This window comes from Zea mays, chromosome 5 (assembly GCF_902167145.1).
Source record: "Zea mays cultivar B73 chromosome 5, Zm-B73-REFERENCE-NAM-5.0, whole genome shotgun sequence".
In the NCBI taxonomy this organism is placed as follows: Eukaryota; Viridiplantae; Streptophyta; class Magnoliopsida; order Poales; family Poaceae; genus Zea; species Zea mays.
In genome coordinates this window covers 78,030,702-78,049,314 of record NC_050100.1, presented here as the reverse complement: position 1 = coordinate 78,049,314, position 18,613 = coordinate 78,030,702, and the positions used below count along the sequence as shown (strand labels likewise).

The 18,613-nt window shown below is 41.2% G+C and overlaps 1 pseudogene; it reads left to right on the top strand.

Annotated features, from left to right (window-relative positions):
- The first annotated feature begins 11,875 nt into the window (after positions 1–11,875).
- LOC109939715 (uncharacterized) lies at positions 11,876–13,063 on the top strand (annotated as a pseudogene).
- The last annotated feature ends 5,550 nt before the right edge of the window (positions 13,064–18,613 follow it).

The following is an 18,613-nucleotide window of genomic DNA, read 5'->3' as shown; positions in this document are numbered from 1 at the left end:
ACCAATCTTAGAAATGAAAATGCTAGTTTTAATGCTAAGATTGATAAATTGAATGAATCAATTTCTAGCCTTAGGACCAAAAATGCTAGTTTAATTTCCAAGGCGAAAGATTTAAGTGTTTGCAATGATTCTATTTCCTGTCTTAGAAATGAGAATGCCATATTACATGCTAAGATAGATGAACTAAATGTTTGCAAACCCTCTACATCTACTGTTGATCATGTTACTATTTGTACTAGATGTAGAGATGTTAATGTTGATGCTATAAATGATCACCTTGCTTTAATTAAACAACAAAATGATCATATTGCTCAATTAACTGCTAAAATCAATGAGCATGAAATTGAAAATGAAAATTTTAAATTTGCTAGAAGCATGCTCTATAGTGGGAGACGCCCTGGCATTAAGGATGGCATTGGTTTCCAACAGGGAAGCAATATCAAGCTTAATGCCCCTAAGAAATTGTCTAACTTTGTTAAGGGCAAAGCTCCCATGGTTCAGGATAATGAGGGCTATGTTCTATATCCTGCTGATTATCTCGAACACAAAATTAGGAGAATGCATGCTAAGAAATCTCATTCTGTTTCTCACCATGCTTTTATGTATAAGAATGAGGCTTCTAGTTCTAATCATTCTACTCATGTTAAAATGCCTAAAAAGAAAACTCCTACTGCATCAAATGATTACGACATTTCATTTAAGACTTTTGATGCATCATATGTTTTAACTAACAAATCAGGCAAAGTAGTTGCCAAATATGTTAGGGGCAAACACAAGGGCTCCAAGACTTGTGTTTGGGTACCCAAGGTGCTTGTTTCTAACATGAAAGGACCCAATACTGTTTGGGTACCTAAGAACAAGGCCTAAATTATTTTGCAGGTTTATGCATCCGGGGGTTCAAGTTGGATAATTGATAGCGGATGCACAAACCACATGACAGGGGAGAAAAGGATGTTCTCCTCCTATGAGAAAAACGAAGATCCCCAAAGAGCTATCACATTTGGGGATAGAAATCAAGGTTTTGTCAAAGGACTTAGTAAAATTGCTATATCACCTGACCACTTTATTTCCAATGTTTTTCTTGTAGATTCTTTAGATTATAACTTGCTTTCTGTATCTCAATTATGCAAAATGGGCTACAATTGTCTATCTACAGATATAGGTGTTACTGTCTTTAGAAGAAGTGATGATTCAGTAGCATTTAAGGGAGTATTAGAGGGTCAGCTATACTTAGTTGATTGTAACAAAGCTGAACTCGATACTTGCTTAATTGCTAAGACTAATATGGGTTGGCTCTGACATCGCCGACTAGCCCATGTTGGGATGAAGAATCTTCACAAGCTTCTAAAGGGATAGCACATTTTAGGACTAACAAATGTTCATTTTGAGAAAGACAGGGTTTGTAGCGCATGTCAAGCGAGAAAGCAAGTTGGCTCCCATCATCCACATAAAGAACATAATGACAACAGATAGGCCACTGGAACTACTCCACATGAATCTATTCGGCCCGATAGCTTACATAAGCATCGGCGGGAGTAAGTACTGTCTAGTAATTGTGGATGACTATTCTCACTTCACTTGGGTATTCTTTTTGCAGGAAAAATCTCAGACCCAAGAGACCTTAAAAGAATTCTTAAGACGGGCTCAAAACAAGTTCGGATTAAGGATCAAAAAGATAAGAAGCGACAATGGGACAGAGTTCAAGAACTCTCAAATCGAAGGCTTTCTTGAGGAGGAAGGCATCAAGCATGAGTTCTCTTCTCCCTACACACCTCAACAAAATGGTGTAGTGGAGAGGAAGAATAGAACTCTACTGGATATGGCAAGGACCATGCTTGATGAATACAAGACACCGGACCGGTTTTGGGTGGAAGCAATCAACACTGCTTGCTACTCCATCAACCGGTTATATCTTCACCGAATCCTCAAGAAGACATCGTACGAACTCCTCACCGGTAAAAAGCCCAATGTTTCATATTTTAGAGTCTTTTGTAGCAAATGTTTTATTCTTGTTAAAAGAGGAAGAAAATCTAAATTTGCTCCAAAGGCTGTAGAAGGTTTTTTACTTGGTTATGACTTAAACACAAGGGCATATAGAGTCTTCAACAAATCCACTGGATTAATTGAGGTTTCTTGTGACATTGTGTTCGATGAGACTAATGGCTCCCAAGTGGAGCAAGTTGATCTTGATGAACTAGATGATGAAGAGGCTCCATGTGTTGCACTAAGGAACATGTCCATTGGGGATGTGTGTCCTAAGGAATCCGAAGAGCCCACACAAGCACAAGATCAACTGTCATCTTCCATGCAAGTATCTCCACCAACTCAAGATGAGGATCAGGCTCAAAATGAAGATCAAGAGGCTGAGCCACCTCAAGAGGAGGACAATGATCAAGGGGGAGATGAAGTTGATCAAGACAAGGAAGATGATCAAGAAGTTCAGGGTCAAAGTCCGCCACACCCAAGAGTCCACCAAGCAATTCAAAGAGATCACCCCGTCAACTCCATCCTCGGTGATATTCATAAGGGGTAACCACTAGATCTCGAGTTGCTCATTTTTGTGAACATTACTCTTTTGTGTCCCATATTGAGCCATACAGGGTCGAGGATGCACTAAGAGATTCGGATTGGGTGCCGGCAACGCAAGAGGAACTCAACAACTTCACAAGGGATGAGGTATGGCATTTAGTTCCACGTCCTAACCAAAATGTTATACGTACCAAGTGGGTATTCCGCAACAAGCAAGATGAGCATGGTGTGGTGACAAGGAACAAATCCTGACTTGTGGCCAAAGGTTATTCACAAGTCGAAGGTTTGGACTTTGATGAAACTTATGCACCCGTAGCTAGGCTTGAGTCAATTCGCATATTACTTGCCTATGCTACTTACCATGGCTTTAAGCTTTATCAAATGGATGTGAAAAGTGCCTTCCTCAATGGACCAATCAAGGAAGAGGTCTATGTTGAGCAACCTCCCAACTTTAAAGATAGTGAGTACCCTAACCATGTGTATAAAATCTCAAAGGCGCTTTATGGTCTCAAGCATGCCCCAAGAGCATGGTATGAATGCCTGCGAGATTTCCTTATCACTAATGCATTCAAAGTCGGCAAAGTCGATCCTACACTCTTTACTAAAACTATTGCAAAAGATTTGTTTGTATGCCAAATTTATGTTGATGATATCATATTTGGGTCTACTAACAAATCTACTTGTAAAGAGTTTAGTAGGATCATGATACAAAAATTCGAGATGTCTATGATGGGGAGTTGAAGTATTTCCTAGGATTTCAAGTCAAGCAACTCCAAGACGGTACCTTCATCAGCCAAACAAAGTACATTCAAGACATACTTAACAAGTTTGGAATGAAGGACGCCAAGCCCATCAAGACACCCATGGGAACTAATGGGCATCTCGACCTCAACACGGGAGGTAAGTCCGTAGATCAAAAGGTATACCGGTCGATGATTGGATCTTTACTCTATTTATGTGCATCTCGACCGGATATTATGCTTTCCGTATGCATGTGTGCAAGGTTCCAAGCCGATCCTAAGGAAGTTCACCTTAGGGACATGAAAAGAATCATGAGATATTTAGTTTACACTCCTAAGTTTGGACTTTGGTACCCCAAGGGATCCACTTTTGATTTAATAGGATATTCCGATGCCGATTGGGCAGGGTGTAAAATTGATAGGAAGAGCATTTCAGGGACTTGTCAATTTTTGGGGAGATCCCTTGTGTCTTGGGCTTCAAAGAAACAAAACTCAGTAGCTCTTTCCACCGCCAAAGCCGAGTACATTGTTGCAGGCCATTGTTGTGCGCAATTACTTTGGATGAGGCAAACCCTCAGGGACTATGGCTACAAATTGAGCAAAGTCCCTCTCCTATGTGACAATCAGAGTGCAATCCACATAGCGGATAATCCCGTTGAACACAGTCGCACTAAGCACATAGACATTCGGTATCACTTTTTGAGGGATCACAAACAAAGGGAGGATATCGAGATAGCTTATGTTAGCACCAAAGAACAATTAGCCGATATCTTTACCAAGCCATTAGATGAGAAAACTTGTAGCAAACTTAGGAATGAGCTAAATATTCTTGATTCTCGTAATTTTGATTGAAACACTGCACATAGCTCATTTATATACCTTTGATCATATCTCTTTCATGACTACGACTAATGTGTTTTCGAGTGTATTTCTATGCTAAGTCATAGATTGAAAGGGAAATGAAGTACTCGACGAAGACAAGGCTTCCACTCAACTCTACCGGTATCTTTTATCCTTCGTCGTTACTCCACAACACTCTCCAAAATGGTATAATCTTCACTCATATTTCATTTGCCAATAGGGGAGAAAGTAAGAAGGGCTCTCAAAGTCTCTGTTTTTGGCGATTAATGGCAAAGGGGGAGAAATATTAAGGCCCAAAGCAAAAGGACCGCACCACCACCAACTTCAAAATTTTTTGAAATGATGATTTATTTGGTTTTCACAAAAGTTTGTTTTTCCAATTGGTATCTTGTGATAAGCAATTTCTTCAATTGGTATATTTTCAAAATTGGCATCTAAATTACATACTTCCAATTGATATCTATTAAAACCCTCTTGAAAGCTAAGAGGAGAATTTCATTCAGGGGGAGTTTTGTTTAGTCAAAGAAAAAGCATTTGAAACAGGGAGAGAAATTTCAAAGCTTGAAGATGCTTCTTGCAATTATATTCATATACCTTTGACTATTTGCAAAAGACTTTGAAAACGATTTTCCAAAAAGATTTGCAAAAACAAAACAAGTGGTGCAAATGTGGTACACAATATTAAATAGAAGAAAGCAATCCATTCATATCTAGTGAAATTATAAATTGGTTTAATTCCAAGTAACATATGCACTTACCCTATGCAAACTAGTTTATTTCTGCACTTGATATATTTGCTTTGGTTTGTGTTGGTATCAATCACCAAAAAGGGGGAGATTGAAAGGGAAATAGGGTTAACGTTTTCCTATAATTAATTTTGGTGGTTGAATGCCCAACACAAATAATGGACTAACTAGTTTGCTCTAGATTATATGTTCTACAGGTGCATAAAGGTTCAACACAAACCAATAAAAGATTAAAGTTAGGGATCAAATTCAAAGGAGCAAAGAAACCGAGTGTGCCCTGGTCTGGCGCACCGGACTATCTGGTGTGCCACCAGACAGTGTTCGGTGCACCCGAACCGTACAGAGTCCAACTGGCCACTCTCGGCTTTCTTCAGGCGCTCTCCGCTATAATTCACCGGACTGTCCGGTGTGCCACCGGACTGTCCGGTGCACCAGCGGAGTAACAGCTACCAGCGCAACGGTGGACTGCAACAGTGCCCCTAAGAGCGCCACAGTGCGAGGCAGAAGTCAGAACGGAGGTCAGAGGCGCACTGGACACTGAATAGTGTCTGTCCAGTGTGGCACCGGACTGTCCGGTGCCACTAGAGGACAAAACCTTCAACCGTCAAAAGCTCCAGAACCCTAACGGTTGGGTGATGTGGCTGGCGCACCAGACAGTGTCCGGTGGCACACCGGACTGTCCGGTGCGCCCATCGACAGCAGCCTGCCCCAACGGTTGTTTGGTGGTTGAGGGCTATAAATACCCCCCAACCACCACCACTCCAAGCATCCAAGTTTCTAGCACTTCACATTCAATACAAGAGCTAGTGCATTCACTCCAAGACACATTTCCAAAAGATCAAAGCATCTCCAAGTCTAGAATTCATTCCAACCACCTAGTGACTTGAGAGAGAGTTTGCCCGTGTTCTTTTGCGCTCTTGTTGCTTGGATCGCTTTCCTCCTTCCTCATTCTTGTTTCCAAGTGAATTGTAATCAAAGCAAGAGACACCAAGTGTGTGATGGCCCTTGTGGGTTCTCAGTGACCCATTTGATTAAGGAGAAAGCTCACTCGGTCTAGGTGACCGTTTGAGAGAGGGAAAGGGTTGAAAGACACCCGGTCTTTGTGACCACCTCAACGGGGACTAGGTTCTTTAGAATCGAACCTCGATAAACAAATCACCGTGTTCATCCATTTTATTTCTTGTTTGATTTGTTTTCCCCTCTCTTTCGGACTCGGATTCATTTCTAACGCTAACCATGCTAAGGATCATGTCCATTGGGGATGTGTGTCCTAAGGAATCCGAAGAGCCCACACAAGCACAAGATCAACCGTCATCTTCCAATCAAGCATCTCCACCTACCCAAGATGAGAACCAGGTTCAAGATGATGAAGATGAAGATCAAGCGGATGAGCCACCTCTAGAGGTGGACATGGATCAAGGGGGAGATGAATATGAACAAGACAAGCAAGATGATCAAGAAATTAGGGACCAAAGACTGCCACACCCAAGAGTCCACCAAGCAATTCAAAGAGATCACCACGTCAACTCCATCCTTGGTGACATTCATAAGGGGGTAACCACTAGGTCTCGAGTTGCTCATTGCTGTGAACATTACTCTTTTGTGTCCTATATTGAGCCATACAGGGTGGAGGATGCACTAAGAGATCCGGATTGGGTGGTGGCTATGCAAGAGGAGCTCAACAACTTCACGAGGAATGAGGTATGACATTTAGTTCCACGTCCTAATCAAAATGTTGTAGGTACCAAGTGGGTATTCCGCAACAAGCAAGATGAGCATGGTGTGGTGACAAGAAACAAAGCCCGACTTGTGGCCAAATGTTATTCACAAGTCGAAGGTTTGGATTTCGATGAAACCTATGCACCCGGAGCTAGGCTTGAATCAATTCGTATATTACTTGCCTATGCTACTTACCATGGATTCAAGCTTTATCAAATGGACGTAAAAAGTACCTTCCTCAATGGACCCATTGTCGGTGTTTAGAGTCCGACCGCACACCCGGGGTTACCCCTCGCGTGCTTTTGGGTAGGATGGTGCTGTCGACTGTAGCTCAATGGTTCGTGCTAGACGCATGAGAGATGACAGATAATTTTCTGTAGGTTCGGGCCGCTTAGAGAGGCGTAATACACTACTTCTTGGTGTGGATCTTTATGTTGTGGGTTACAAGTGAAATCTCTAGAATGGAGAAAAGCTAATGAGATAGGTAGATGGTTGATAGAAATGATGGGGTACCCCTAGGCCTTATATACTCGACCGTGGGGCACTACATGCGTGTGTGAGGATTATGTGCATCCTAAATAATAGTGAACCGACTGAACTGATCTCCCTACAATCTTGTCGACTTATCCCTAATCCGCCCTAATATTCAAGGGTGTCGTACGCGGGTAAGTCGGGCGGGCGCTACGGATAGCGCACGAGTCTGACGGGTTGCCTAGGCCTGAGTCTGCTTATTTCTCGTCTCGACCCACCCTGCCAGTAGTTCTGACCTGGCCCACGAAGGGATGGCCTTGCGAGGTAACTGGCCCAAGGCCCCGCGCAAGGCCTTCTTGCCTTCTAGTGGACCCGGGGGATATCTGTCCCCCACACCCATAAAGGAAGAGGTCTACGTTGAGCAACCTCCCAGCTCTAAAGATAGTAAGTACCCTAACCATGTTTACAAACTCTCAAAGGCGCTTTATGGGCTCAAGCAAGCCCCAAGAGGATGGTATGAATGCCTGCAAGATTTCCTTATCACTAATGGCTTCAAAGTCGGTAAAGCCGATCCTACTCTCTTCACGAAAACCATTGCAAAAGACTTGCTTATATGCCAAATTTATGTTGACGATATTATATTTGGGTCTACTAACAAGTCATCTTGTGAAGATTTTAGTAGGATCATGATTCAAAAATTCGAGATGTCAATGATGGGGGAGTTGAAGTATTTTCTTGGATTTCAAATCAAGCAACTACAAGATGGCACCTTCATCAACCAAACAAAGTATATTCAAGACATGCTTAAGAAGTTTGGAATGAAGTATGGCAAACCCATCAAGACACCCATGGGAACCAATGGGCGTCTTGACCTCGACACGCGAGGTAAATCCATAGATCAAAAGGTATACCGGTCGATGATAGGATCTTTACTCTACTTATGTGCATCTCGACCGGATATTATGCTTTCTGTATGCATGTGTGCAAGGTTCCTAGCAAATCCTAAGGAAGTTCACCTTAGGGCCATAAAGAGAATCATGAGATACTTAGTTCACACTCCTAAGTTTGGGCTTTAGTACCCCAAGGGATCTACATTTGATTTAATTGGGTATTCTGATGCCGATTGGGCAGGGTCTAAAATTGATAGATAGAGCACAACAGGGACTTGTTAGTTTCTGGGGAGATCCCTGGTGTCATGGGCTTCAAAGAAACAAAATTCAGTAACTCTTTCCACTGTCGAAGTCGAGAACATTGCCGCAGGCCATTGTTGTGCGCAATTACTTTGGATGAGGCAAACCCTTATGGACTATGGCTACAAATTGAGCAAAGTCCCTCTCCTATGTGATAATGAGAGTGCAATCCGCATGGCAGATAATCCCGTTGAACACAGCTGCACTAAGCACATAGATATTCAATATCACTTTCTGAGAGATCACCAACAAAAGGGGGATATCGAAATTGCTTATGTTAACACTCACAACCAATTAGTCGATATCTTTACCAAGCCACTAGATGAGAAAACTTTTAGCAAACTGAGGATTGATCTAAATATACTTGATTCTCAGAACTTTGATTGAAACATTGCACACATAGCTCATGAATATACCTTTGATCACATGTCTTTAATTTGGTACAACTGCATATTTCTTATTCTTCGCGTGTCGAGCTACGACTAATGTGTTTTCAAGTATATTTCTATACTAAGTCGTACATTGAAAGGGAAATAGGGTCTTCGGCAAAGAACAAGGCTTCCACTCCACAACTCTGACGGTATCATTTACCCCTTGTCGTTGTTCCTCCACACTCTCAATTGGTATAATCCTTCACTCTTATTTACTTGTACCAATAGGGAGAAGAATGAAAAAGGGCTCTCAAGTTCTCCGTTTTTGGCGATTAATGCCAAAGGGGAAGAGAATATTAAGCTCAAAGCAAAAGGACCGCACCACGACCTTTAAAAAATTTTAGTATATTTTTCAAATTGGTATCTTTCAAAAATAAGTATTTCAATTAGTACTTAATCAAAATGAATTTTCAATTGGCATGTGAAGAGAATTTCTAAATTGGTATCTTCAAAAACTTCACATTAAGAATGAAAGAATTTCAAATAGAATATTTTTAAATGGTATCAAATTTTCAACTCATATGTGAAAATTTCAATTAGTATCTACTTCAAAGCCCTCTTAAAAGTTAAGGGGAGAATTTCATTCAGGGGGAGCTTTTATGTAGTCAAAGGAAAAGCATTTGAAACAGGGGGAGAAATTTTAAATCCTAAAATGTTTCTTGCAATCACATTCTTATACCTTTGACTACTTGCAAAAGTTTTTTAATAGATTTCCAAAAAAGATTTGCAAAAACAAAACTTGTGGTGCAAATGTGGTCCAAAATATTAAATAAAAGAAAGCCAATCCATTCACTCTTATTCTTAGTGATACTTTCAATTGGTTTCACTCCAAGTAACCTATGCGCATTCATCATAAATGCAAACTAGTTACATTTCTACACTTTATATTTGCTTTGGTTTGTGTTGGCATCAATCACCAAAAAGGGGGAGATTGAAAGGGAAATAGGGTTAACCATTTCCTATAATTAATTTTGGCGGTTGATGACCAACGCAAACAAGTGGACTAACTAGTTTGTCAAGAATTCATGTATTACAGGTGCATAAGGTTCAACACAAATCAAGAAAGAAATCAAGTTAGGGACACAATTTTATCGGAGCAAAGAACTTGAGTGTGCTGAAAAATGGCACACCGGACAGTGTCCGGTGCACCAGGACCGTACAACTCCAAACCAGCCACTCTCGGGAATTCCAGGGTGCGCTCCGCTATAATTCACCGGACTGTCCGGTGAGCTAGCGGATCAACAGCTAGCTCGCGTCAACGGTCGACTGCAAAAGCGCCTGCCACGGTGAACAGTGCGCGGCAGAGTCAGAGCAGCCAAGTGAGAGGGCCCCAGACTATCTGGTGTGGCACCAGACTGTCCGGTGCCGCAAGAAGACAAAGGATCCAATGATCGACTAGCTCCAAACCCTGACGGTTAGCTGACGTGGCGGAGCACCAGGCAATGAACAGTGGGTGTCCGGTGGCGCACCGTACTGTCCGGTGCGCCCATCGCCAGCAGCCTTCACCAACGGCTATGGAAGTGGTTGGGGGCTATAAATACCCCCCAAACACCTCATTCATATCCATCCAAGCATTCCAAATACCTCATTCAATACAAGAGAAAAAGACTTCACTCCAAGACACATCAAATAGATTGAATCCTCTCTAAGCCTCCAGATCAACTCAATTCCATTAGGGACTTGAGAGAGGGTGTTTTGTGTTCTTTTGTTGCTCTTGTCGCTTGGATTGGCCTTTTTCTTTTCCTATTCTTATTCTCAAGTGCTTTGTAAGCGAAGCAAGAGACACCAATTGTGTGGTAGTCCTTGCGGGGTCTTAGTGACCCGTGAGATTAAGGAAGAAGGCTCACTCGGTCTAAGTGACCGTTTGAGAGAGGGAAAGGGTTGAAATAGGCCTGGTTTTTGTGACCTCCTCAACGGGGACTAGGTTCTTTGGAACCGAACCTCGGTAAAACAAATCATTGTGTTCACTCGCCTTGATTCTTGTTTGATTTGTTTTTCCCTCTCTTCGGACTTGAATTTAATTCTAACGCTAACCCCGGCTTGTAGTGTGTGTTTAAGTTTATAAAATTCAGGTTTCGCCTATTCATCCCCTCTAGGCGACTTTCACCCATCTTAGAACATCCTCAATATTAGATCTTAGAAGATCGTTTCTTTTTTTTGCAGAATTGCATAGGTTCAATAGATGGAACCCATGTTCCAATATCAATGTCACCCGATCAAGCCGCACCATTCAGGAATAGAAAAGGGACCCTTAGCCAAACATGATGGTTGCGTGTGATTTTAACCTTAACATAACTTATGTGTCAGTCAGATGGGAAGGATCAGCAACATATTCAATTGTTCTTAGATCTGCAATGAGCAATGTTGTAGGAAAGTTTGAAGTACCTTCTGGGAAGTACTACCTAATAGATGGTGGTTATGCCAATACAACTTCCTTTATTGCACCATATCATGGGGTTAGATATCACCTGAAAGAGTTTGGCCATGGTCATCAAAGGCCTCAAAATCACAAAGAGTTATTCAACCATCGCCATGTTGTTTTAAGAAATCATGTAGAGAGGGCTTTGGGTGTCATAAAGAAGAGATTTCCAATCCTCAAAGTTGCTACCCTTCACAAAATGGAAAATCAAGCAAAAATACCTATTGCTGCTGCAGTCCTCCATAACTTAATTTGATCACACAACGGTGATGTGAGATGGCTAGAAAATGATCAAGGAAATATCAACCCACAAAGTTTTGTCAGCCTACCCGATAGTGACCATGGAAATGATGAAAGCAATATGGAAGGGAATAACTTAAGAGATATGATAGCTTATCATATATGGGCAGATTATGAGCAATGTAGAAATCAGTGAATCATTTCTGTAATGGATATTATGTGATCAATAAATGTCATTTCAATTGGACTACATACTTGTGATGATATTTTGTAATGGATATTTTGTGATGGCAAATTACTGTTGTTTTTAGAATAATCAAGTGTATTTTTGTAAGTTGTTGAATTTTGATGTAATGGTTATTTTGCAAATTACTGCTATAATGGATATTTTGTGATGGCAAATTACAACCTTCTTTTTGCTAGTGTTTCGGTTGGGGTGGGTCACAGTTCATTCCTTGTGTCACAAAAATAAAAGTAGAAATGATGTTCATAGTTTCTTTTTTGCTGGTGATTCTATATAATAGATATGATGTTCACAAGAGGTTCTCCCAAAATTTTGATGTTATCTAAAGCTGCTCAAAAGAAGGTTTCTCCTATAGCTTCTACATCAAAGAAGTGTGGAGGTACATGTTATTTAATGTAAAGCATGTACATGTTATTCTTATTGTGTTTCAACTTCAAATGATTAATTGTCCCTCATATTTTTTTGAAATTTAGGTGGTGTTCAGAGAGCAGCATGGAATTCTGAATTGGAGAAGAGCCTCGTTGATTTGTTGTTTGAGCACAATGTACCTCCATATTGGGCTCAAAATGGCTAAAGTCCAGATGCTTGGAACAAAATTGTTACTGAATTCAACAAGAAGCATGAGTATGTCACATTCAACAAGATTCAAATTCAGAAGAAGAAGAGGGAATTGAAAAGGGATTACAAGATGTTGAAAGAGGCTAGAAAGCAAAGTGGTGTTTCCTAGAATGAGAAACGATTCATGATTGTTGCTAATCCACCAATATGGGAAAACATCATAAAAGTAAGTTTTTGACTCCAGCGTTATATCTAATTGTGACTCTAGCTTTATAATTGTGAACTTATCATAAAGTAGTTTAGGAACTTACTTTTTTACAATGTTTTATCAGTTATTTCCTAGGGCCAAGAAATTTCAAAAGAAGTCTTTCCCTCTCTTTGATGCTCTTGGGGAACTATACGATGGGCACATTGCTCAAGGGACCTGGAACATAACATCTACACATCTACCACAAGAATGGAACACAATTTCAAATGAAGAACAAGTGAACACCACAAAAAGAGGATTCAAGATTGAAACAAGATGAAGATCCTATAATTGGAATGACTGAACAGAGGGTACATGTAACAACGAGAAGGTCTACTGCATCAACAATCAATCAAGATAAGGAAGCAAAGAGGATGAAGAAGGATTCTTTGGAAGGACTTGTTGGGAGATATCTAGATCTAAAATCAAAACAAGTTGAGGTTGAGGTTACACACATGGCTAAAGGAAAAGATTCTGCTCAAGGTAATGACTTCTCCATCATGAGATGCATTTCTGTTCTTAGATCCATGAACGTGACAGCAGATGAGAAGATAAAAGCAGTTGAGGTATTCGACATACCAAACAACAGAGAGACCTTTATTAGTTTTAGTATTGATGAGCCAGAAATTGCCCTCCTATGGTTAAGACGGAAGATGGATAAGCTCTAAGGTAAGTATAGTCAATTTGTGTTTTTCAAAACTAAAAACCTTTGAATTTTAAAAACTGAAATCATTAGTTTTACTATTGTCATTGTCTCCTTATGGGCATGTAGAACAAATCCATGTCATTTAGGCCAATGGAGTTCATGTGTGATATAGGCTCCCAAGATGCTCTTGTTTCATTGTTGTGTAACTGTCTTGAAGCATGTTTATAGCACAAACACCTAATTCTCTTGTGCTATGCAACAATAATATAATGCAATCGTCCAGCTTCTTCTCTTGTGCAAAATAGTTGCTTTTCTTTTCCCAATCCTGTAGGGTGTGGTAGTGTAGTTGCCTGAGTAGTAGGAGTATTTCTGGTAGGAATTTACTATAGTTCTTATCTTTGGGCTTCAGTAGTTTGATTAACGTTGTTGCTTCTCTATCGTGTTTTGCAGTTTGGACTTCTGTAGCACCGTTGGTCTGAATCTGAAAATCTACATCGTGCTAGTTGCTAGTTGACACATTGAACTATGTTGATTTGTGCTCCATAATCAATGGTGTTCTACGATCTAAGGATAAAGAAACTATGTTGATTTGTGCTCCAGGATCATTGGATGTTATGTTGACTTGTGTTTTTTATTTAATCTGGATTAAAAATGTGTTCAATCTGAACGAAAAAAATATGTATCACGTGACATGCATGCTTAAATTTCTGGTGAGATACAGTGACATGTTCTATACTTAAACTTTGTTGGTTTTATTTTGGCTTTTGTTGGTTTTCAAGTTTGGGATTTAATCCACATGGAATAAATGAACAAACATAGTTGATTGGGTTTTAGGATATAATCCATATGGAACAAACGAACAAAGATTGGTGGATTGAGTTTAGGGATTTAATCCCACAAGGGATTGGGTGAAAGACTTGGATTCATCCAATCCATATGTGGAGAAAACCAGCCTGGGAAAAATCCCAAACTGCCGAACAAAGCCTTAGCTGGGCTCCTTGCCTTCATCCACCCAACCAACCAGCAGCCATGGTGTTGGATGGAGAGGACGTAGCCCCCATCATCCTCGATCCCTTCCTCACTCTCTCATTGATCTGTTTCGATTGACTATTTCTTTTGCGGAATGGAATCAATCCCACATTTTAGGGACGCCAACATTTTCGATTGACTATTTCGTTCTTGAAGCGTCCCTCCATGGCCCTGAGAACCCGGTCCTTGACTCTGGTCTTCTGAGCCCTGGCGTTGGCCTTGTCTCTTCTCCTGAAAATCCCGAGTAGTTTTTCCCTGCGTAGAGTTCTCATTAAAGCATATATAAACAAATAGGAATAATTGTATAAAACCTAGCAGATATATACCCATATTTGAGCATGGTTCCATAGAATTAAGCACAGCTTGTTCAACATGTGCAAGTGAATTACCAATTGTTCAACTTATCATAGTGACAACCTCTTAAGCATATGGGTGATGGTCCTGATCATCAATAAATTATTAAAATGTGATTCACATTATTAAAATGAGAAGTCAACTGAGTGATTCGACATAATAACATACACTTGTTGGAAAATTAACAGGGCCTAAGATTAATTTGATAATGCAGCATAAAACAAAAAACCCAGATCTACTAGCAGATAATATCCACGACATTAGACCAGAACAGATCTGAACTAACTCAACAAGATTAACACATAAAATAATAATCGACAATGGATCTAACCATAAGATCGTCATTGCAACAAACTGAAACTGTAGATTTACTCACAGTGATTTCCACGAGTTTTGTATAGGTGAAAGGGAAATGTGCCCTTAGGCCATTTCTATAAGTATTTTGGTGATTAGATGTCCAACACATATCGAGTGAGTTCTTATGTGCAAAATAAGTGAGAAGTGTGAAATCAAGAACAAGGTATGTCTCTAGACTTAGTGAATTGTTTTTGAATACTAACATGGTTATCTAAGTACTAGAAACAGTGCCAATAAAAGAAGATTTGAATTGGAGAAGAATTGGCAAAGTACAGCCAACACCAGCTCGGGCCTGGCACACCGGATTGTCCGGTGCCCCAAGCTGGTCAATGGTGAACTGGCTACTCTCGGGAAAAGAGAAAGGCAACGTGGCTATAATTCACCGGACTGTCCGGTGAGTCAACGGCACCTGCGGCCAACGATCGTCCGCACAATCAACGCGCGACACGTGGTCCACACCAAGGGTCGGTGGGGCACACCGGACTGTCCGGTGTGCACCGGACAGTGTCCGATGTGCCAACGGCCCTGGAGGGCCAACGGTCGGTTGTGCCCGATATGAAAGGAGATCACGCATCGGACTGCTACAGGAGTTGTCCGGTGGTGCACCGGACTATCCTGTGCACCACTCGACAGAAGGCAAGAATTTCCTACCAAACTGATCTCCAACGGCTCCTAGCTGCCTTGGGGCTATAAAAGGGACCCCTAGGCGCATGGAGGAGTACATCAAGCATTCTCTAAGCATACTAAGACATCCAGACTCCGCCTCCACGCATTTGATTCATTGTGTTAGTGATTTGAGCTCCGTTCGAGTTGTGAACTCCCTGTCCTGTGCTTTGAGCTCAAGTCTTGGCTTGTGTGTGTGTGCTGCTGATTGAATCTTGTGTGCGTTGTTTTCCCTCCCTTACTCTTGTGCTTCTTATGATCAAAACTTTGTAAGGGCGAGAGGCTCCAACTTGTCGAGATTCCTCGCAAACGGGAAAAGATCTCAAAGGAAAGACCGTGGTATTCAAGTTGATCATCGGATCACTTGAAAGGGGTTGAGTGCAACCCTCATCCAATGGGATGCCACAACGTGGAAGTAGGCAAGTGTTACATGGCCGAACCACGGGATAAAAATCGCGTGTCTCTTGTGTTGCTCTTCTATGTGATTGTTCGTGTTCGCAAGAGCTCACTTCATAAACTTGATTAGCTCGCACTAACATCTTTATAATCAAGTTTGTGACTATTTAGTGTTTGATTTTACAGGATCACCTATTTACCCCTCCCCTCTAGGTGCTCTCAATTGGTATCAGAGTTGTACTCTTCATTTAAGGGACTAACCGCCCGAAGAGGTGGATCCTTAGGGTAAGGGGATGGTGGTCAATGACAAGGAGAAGGAGTCCCTCTTCAACGAGCCAAGAGACGACAAGCCCACTAACTCAGACTCGAGTCATAAGAAGAGGGACGGGAAGAAGAAGAGGCGCATCAAGAAGATCATCTACTACGACAGCGATGCCTCCTCGTCTTCACCAAGAGACGACGACGACGACTCTTTGTCGAAAAATAAAACGGTCAATCAGAACTACTCTTTTGACTATTCTCGCATGCCATACAATTCAAATGTGCATTTACTATCAATTCCCTTGGAAAACCTCCACAGTTTGATGGAGAGGACTATTCATTTTGGAGCCACAAAATGTGTAGTCATCTATTCTCTCTCCATCCTAGTATTTGGGAAATTGTAGAGAATGGGATGCATTTTGATAGTACTGATAACCCTGTGGTCATAAATGAACAAATTCATAAAAATGCCCAAGCCACTACTGTTTTGCTAGCATCTCTTTGCAGGGATGAATACAATAAGGTGAGCGGCTTGGACAACGCCAAACAAATATGGGACACCCTCAGGATATCTCATGAGGGAAATGATGCCACCATGATTACCAAAATGGAACTGGTGGAAGGCGAGCTGGGAAGCTTCGTGATGATCCGGGGAGAGGAGCCAACACAAACCTACAACAGGCTCAAGACCCTGGTCAATAAAATCCGAAGCTATAGAAGCACAAGGTGGACAGATCATGATGTCGTCCGACTCATGCTCAGATCATTTACGGTTATTGACCCCATCTTGTCAATCTTATTCGTGAAAACCCCAGTTACACCAAGATGACGCCCGAGGAAATCCTCGGAAAATTCGTGAGCGGGCGTATGATGACGAAAGAAGCTCAATATGTGGACGATGCCTTAAACGATCCTCTGCCCGTCTACGAGCCACAGCCCGTTGCTCTAAAAGCAACTAGCAGCAGGGAGGCACTACCAAGCAAGGTGGCACAAGTAGAAGCGGTCGGGCTCAATGAAGATGAGATGGCACTCATCATCAAGCGTTTCAAGACCGCGCTAAAAGGACGCAAGGAGTACCCCAACAAGAACAAAACAAGGGGAAAGCGCTCCTGCTTCAAATGCGGTAAGACTGGTCATTTCATAACTCAATGCCTCGATAATGATAATGACCAGGAACAAGAAAGGCATGGGAAGAAAGAGAAGAAGAAGAATTACAGGAAGGCAAAGGGCAAGGCGCATCTTGGAAAGGAATGGGATTCTGACTGCTCTTCATCTGACTCCGACGATGAAGGATTGGTTGCCTCGGCCTTTGACAAATCTTCGCTCTTCCCCAACGAACGTCATACCTGCCTTATGGCTAAGGAGAAAAAAGGTACGTACTCAGGACTCTCCCAAGTATACTTCTTCTAGTGATGAAGAGTCATCTGATGATGAAGTAGATTATACTGATTTATTTAAAGGATTAGATAGAAATAAAGTAGACAAAATAAATGAATTAATTGATGACCTTAATGAAAAGGATAGATTGCTAGAGAAGCAAGAAGATATCTTGTATGAGGAACATGATAAATTTGTTAGTGTTCAAAAATCTCTTGCTTTAGAAATTAAGAGAAATGAAATGCTATCCTCTGAGTTGTCTGCTTGTCATGAATCTGTCTCTAGTCTAAAGGAGTTAAATGATGAATTAAATGCTAAACTAGAGAAAGCAAATGCAACTAGTTCATGTGTAGAACATGTAGTTATTTGCAATAGGTGTAAAGATGTTAATTTTGATGAACATGCTATCTCTATTGCTAAATTAAACAATGAGGTTGCAAGTCTTAATGCTCAACTTAAGACTTGCAAAGATGATTTTGAGAAATTAAAATTTGCTAGGGATGCCTACACCATTGGTAGACACTCCTCAATTAAGGATGGACTTGGTTTTCGAAAGGGAACCAAGAACTTAACAAACCAAAAGACTTCCGTTCTCAACAAGGATAAAGGGAAGGCTCCAATGGTTAGTAGCACTCAAAACAACCATGCCTATATTTATGATAGGAAATTCACTAGTCATGCTTATAATAATAGGGGTTATAATCATGTTGCTTTACCTGTTTACCATAATTCTCATGCTATGGTTGCTTCTAGCTCTACTTATGCTTATGGTAGAAATAGGCCTAGGTGTAATCATGTTGCGTCTCATGTGCCTAGGAGAACTTGCAATGGTCCTACTACTCTTTTCCATACTTGCAATACTGTCTTTGTACTTTTATGTAAGAATGCAAAAGTAGTTGCTAGGAAGTTGGGATCCAAATGCAAGGGAGACAAAACATGCATTTGGGTTCCAAAAGCTATTGTGACTAACCTTGTAGGACCCAACAAGAGTTGGGTACCTAAAACCCAGGCTTAAATTGCCTTGCAGGTTTATGCATCCGGGGGCTCAAGTTGGATTATCGACAGCAGATGCACGAACCACATGACGGGGGAGAAGAAGATGTTCACCTCCTACGTCAAAAACAAGGATTCCCTG